The following is a 6,000-nucleotide window of genomic DNA, read 5'->3' as shown; positions in this document are numbered from 1 at the left end:
TATGTATCACACTTTACATTTAACAAAACTGTACTTCCTATTTCTTGTAGGTTAAATCTAGAACATTTCTTACGCATGTTCACTGATAGATGTGAAAGTATTCTGAAGGCTAAATTTCTTTACGAAGGTATATCTATTAATATAGTATATTCTTTTGATTTCTCTTGTTTCTCTCGATTGATATTTTTTCTCTTTGATTGATAGTATATTCTATTAACATAGGTATATTCAATGATTGATATTTGAAAAAGAAAAGTAAGAACAGTTTAATTGGGCACCATAAGATTTAAACTTTAAAAATATAAACCAGTCAGATTGTGCTTGTTTAAATTGGATTACGTTCAGTTGTTTTTTTTACTCGAATTAGATTAATGTAAATGTCTTCTAAATATATGTCCTGTGCCTAAATGAAACACTGATATGGAGTAATAGTAATAAAATTATTTTCCTATTATTATATTATATTGTTATATTATAAGTACTTATTGATCATTTATGTATTATTGTAAAAATTAACTTTATGACATGATACAAACAATTATATATTTCTTTGTTTATAAATATACATATTTCTATATAAACATTTAATAACTTTTATAATTATTTAAATTTAATTTAAATTGAATTAAGTAAACATACAAGAAAATTTTATTTTAATTATTTATCTGTTGTAGAATTATATTATTAAAATATGAAAAATATAAAACTTGAATAAAATTTTTAAATTACATTTATTGAATATTTTTTTTTATTATTGTGATTTTCTTTTGCTTATTATTGAAAATATCAATATTAATTGCACTTCTTTTTGCAGAAAGTAACAATCATATACATAATTCAACATCTGATGAAGAAGATGCTCTGTGTGTACCTTGTACAACAAAATCTAACATATTACATAATATTGAAACTGACAGATTAAATAAAGCAACAATAATGCCATTACAAGAATTATTCAATCGTGAAAAAAGAATAGTTCACGCATGACATGTCAAAAAAGAAGAAAACTGTTAAACACTGATAAGGGTAAGCATGCAATTTTCAATGTCATTTGTGTATTTGTGTCACGTTCTTCAAATTTAATTATATTAAATAATAATTATTAAATTTTTTTTATTAAGAAATTACTAAAGCTCTCTATATTTGAAATATAAATTTGAATATTAACTGGCTACTAAGAGCGGATGATGCGTCGATTTCAATGACAGTTAATATTTCACTAAAATTGATTTGTTGTGCATAGAGCGTATTTTTCTTGGTTTTGATATCAAGTGATCAAAATGAATCTCATTTTTAAATATTCATTTCTCATTCTAAATCCCTTCGGACTCCTTTAAAATAGGAGGGTCCGAGGGAATAAAAACAAGAAAAATACGTGCCCTATGCACGACAAATCAGTTTCAGTGATTTATTATTACTATTTTTTAAGTTCTATTAATTTCAATATATAAACTTCAATATATAAACTTATATTAATATGAGTTACTCCTTTTTATATCAATTTTATATTCATTTGATAATCAATTATTTTATAAAATTAATATTTCCATATATGTTTATGATAAATTTATGATAAATTATAAAACTAACCATATATTTATATTGAACAGTATATCTTTATATGAATCTAACTTATATTTCACTTTTCTTTTAAATCTATCATTATTATATTGCTTGAATTTTTTTTATTAACCATTGCATTATATTTATTGACAGAAAATTCCTACGGAGGAGACAAAAACTCACACAAGCAAAATATTAATTTTAAAAGGTTGCCAGAATTATCGGTGGTTTTACACAAAATAGATGAACCACTAAAGAAACGTTATAGAAATAGAATTTAATTTCTGCAAGGTAAGATTATTACAGGCGTTTATGCTTATATTAAAATTAAATATTGGTTAAAAGGATATTCGCCTAAAAGAGTCGAAAAAATTGAAGATTGCTAAAAAAGATTTTATTATTATACTGCAACGTCAGATCATTTTTCTATCTACGCATGCTTAGATTGAAATCACTGTAACGTTGCTAATATTAGTTTTAATTATTATTAATTTTACAAAAATTCCTTTGGAAAAATATTCTATATATATATAGAATAAATGTAAAAATTATTCGATTTTTTAATTCGAAACAAACGAATATCGCCTTAATCAAGAGATATATTTAGACATATCTATAAGAACAATTCTTAATATCCTTATTTTTTATAGATGATATGAGGCTCCGGAAGATGATTACGGATATTTGAATTCGCCCATAAACACAAATGAAAGCAATGCATTTATAGAAGATCTTCCTTTTCATATTGTGGACTGGACTCTGTAGGATAATCAAAGTACATCCGAAGAAAAATCTTCCCCAGACACTTGTACCGTGTGTTATACTAACAAACGAACACACGTTTTCATACCCTGTGGTCATTTCGCTTGTTGTTTCCAATGCATTAAACGTTTAGAAGCTAATCGATGTCCGATATATAATATAAGTTATAAAATCTATATTCGAATTATAAGACCATAAGATCTGTTCCAAGCAATATTTCTTCGTAAAAAAGACTGTTCTCTAAAAACTCTAGATATAAAAAACGCAGTATTACTTAATAAGACAAAATTATTTTGTGTTAGAGTCAATATGATACTTGTGCAATATATATTACTTATATATATTACATATATGTACTTACCTTTTATAAGATATCTGAAATATCCTCTTACGTAACTTGGTTACGTCCTTACGGACAAAATTACGAATTATGTTGTGCCAAAATAAGTTTGAGTTCGTAAAATACATATAGATATTCGTATAGAGGTTATATAAAGATGATTATACAAAAATGTAAACAATATTATATAAAAAGTAATATAAAAAGTAAACAATATTATTTGAATTTACTGTCATTGCTAAAATGACTTGCTAAAATATGATGCACATTATTTGTTTTATCAAATTGATTTTCTAAAATTTAGTTATAAGTTTTATTTCCTAGGGTAATCATTATTGCCTTTTAAAAGATGTTTGATTGTAGAAATCGAGATTCTTAAAGTAAATTTCCTCTGATCAATATATATAATTTGTTATTATATAGAGTTTTTACTTTGTAGAAATGTATGTAACGCCAAAGATGGATTTGACTACTTTTTCTTATAATATTGTTATCTGTAGTGTGCCAGGTACTGCGATTATATATTAAGTTTTGTGATATTGTAGCTTTTTAGAAAGAGATTATAAAATATAAAATATTATTTTTATATCATATAATAAAGTATATAACACAAGATAATAATTTAACACAAGTGACGTTCTATGCTGCTACATATAATACAATTACAAAAAAGTCATGAACATTGCGAAGAATAATACACATTACATAAATTTTGTATCGCTTTTGTTTATAAGTTTATAAGTGTCAATAAAACTTTTATTAAATATATATACTTTTTATATCTCTAATTACACCATCTTTCATTTGTTTCAACAGAATATAATAAAATTTTGATAAAAGCAACGTAAGGAAGATTCATTAGTATCATTTATTTTGCTATCTAAAAAGAAATGTCATCATATATGTTACGTCCGGCGGACTCCACGATTCTTTTCTTTCATCGAAACGATATCATGGAAGAAAAAAATCAAGGATCGGCTTGCATTTGAAACACAAAGCAATCCTTCTTCAGAATAATGATAGCGCATAGAAAAACGCAACCTAACCCGCGTATATAACCATTTAAACCTAACAAATCTAATACTGAGAATGGCCAGTCGAGATAGCGTTAACGAAACTCTAAATAAATTCGTGAATTATAAGACGAAAAGTTGTTATAAGAAATTCCAACTGTCTCGTATCTATTGGTACGGCTTTATGTTCGAAACCTCTCTATCTAAAGAATTTTTAAAATAAAGATCTGGTTCTCGGGAAGATTGTCAAAATCTAAACATACAGCAATATTCTTGAAATTGATAGTGCACGTGCGCTCGTTCGACAGGTCACCCTCAAGCGTTCTCCGAATCGTTAAATCATCAAGAACGATAAGCTAATCAACTTACTCCCACTCTCTACTGGATGGAGCTAAGTCTCGAGCCAAAGGGCTTAACCAATAAAAATCTTAAGAAACGCCTCTCCTCCCAACAATCAGCCTCCTTGTCCTTAAGAAGGGAGTATTGAAATTATTACAAAAGATTCCCACCATCCAGTAAGGAGGAGGAGTAATAACTTTAAAATGCAAACGCAAGGCGCGACGCGCGCTATTAACACTCCAGTTGACAGTTCAGTACGCTAATTCTTCCGACGAGCAACAGTGCAGTTGACAATTCAGTTCACAGTTCCAGTCAAGATTCAGTCATTCAATTTTGAAATTATATAGCCTCGGAGATCATTTTTTCTTGCATTATGCAACTGAGTTATTAATCTGTTTTATATCACGGTGAAAATGATTCTGTTAACATTTAATTGTGAATTTTTTGATGAACATCTCCATTACCCAGGGGGTCTATTCTGTAACTTTTTGCGTTATATATTTGCTAACGACAAATGCGTTATCTCGTAACGCACCTTAGCCAAAAATTGTATTCTGTAAACTATGTGTGTACATTGCGTTATGAGTTACCTCATCTTCGGACATCTTCGGAAATATAACGCAAATAACCAAAAATCTAGGAAAAAATAATGACGTTTTACAATTGTCTTTGTTTATGTGGTTTAGTGATCGTGAGAGTGACATATGTCAAATATTTACAAAAAGGTTATCGCGATAAGAGTGCGCAAGGTACGTATTTTAGTACTCATTACATACATTTTAATTATTTAAATATTTTATGTTTCAATATTTATATTTTTATGTTATACATATATATATAAAAAGAGCTAATTTTTTAATAGTATGGCAGTGCCATCCAAAAAGACGCGAGCTCCTAAAGCTACCGTTAAACAAGTGGAGTTTTTAATAGATTATATGCAGACTCATACTGCCTTTGCTATCGGAAAATTATTAGGAGTTAGAGGCAAAGCAGCAAATGATTTGCAATGGCAAAGCTTATCTGAAAAATTGAATGGTTTAGAAGGTCCATCAAAATCTGTAGAAGGATGGAAAAAGGTACAGTCTAATCTTTTATTTTTTTGTAATGTAATATCATTTTTTATATATTATATAAAAATTTGCAGCTTTGGTGCGATCAACGGAATCAAACAAGAGCTCGGGCAGCAAAGGCTAAAGCAAATCTTAAAAAGACAGGCAATACAACAGATCCAATAAATTTAAAAGATTCAGATTTAAAAATATTATCGATTCTTGGTGGTGAATCTTCTGTTGGTTTGCCAATTATGGAGCAAGGTTTTGAAGAACGTCCGGAAGTTTGTTTTTAAAAAATATAAATATATTTTGACATTTTTAATATAAGTTTTAATATATAAGTTTTACATATATAGGCATAATATATAGGTATAATATATAGGTTTAATATATAAGTTTTATACTTACTAGACATTTTTGAAATTATTGTATTATTTGATATTGAAGTTCGTTCACTGATATTTTCGATGTTTTTATTATAAACTTGTCAGTTCCACACATAAATAATGTGCATGCATACGTACACACATATGTATATGTTGTATTATATTAAACTTATTTTTAATATTTTTTTTTTACATATTGGGTTATATTAAACTCTTTATTATTTTTTAGTTAGATATTGAAGAAGGTACTCTCGTATTTTCACTTAGTCCTACGCCAAGTCCTACGCCTTCATTCCAAAATAATGAAGATGAGTTTCGTAACAATATACCAAATAAAAATTTAACATCCATGTATAAAACTAGCAAGTCTTTAATAAAAACACCAAAGTCAGAACTAACTTCAGTGAGAAAAAATGAAATAATTCCTCAAACATCTAGTGAGTACAAAACTTATATATGTAATATTTATCATATAGCGTATCTTGATCAAAGTTTGTGTTTTAGGAAAGGTACAAAAAAGTACTGTTGTATTGTCACTTAGTCCT

Source organism: Camponotus vicinus, unplaced genomic scaffold (assembly GCF_025532165.1).
Source record: "Camponotus vicinus isolate PSW18456_S1 unplaced genomic scaffold, iyCamVici1.0 SCAF_12, whole genome shotgun sequence".
NCBI classification, from domain to species: Eukaryota; Metazoa; Arthropoda; class Insecta; order Hymenoptera; family Formicidae; genus Camponotus; species Camponotus vicinus.
The sequence above is the reverse complement of the archived record's forward strand: the minus strand, read 5'-3'. Positions refer to the sequence as shown.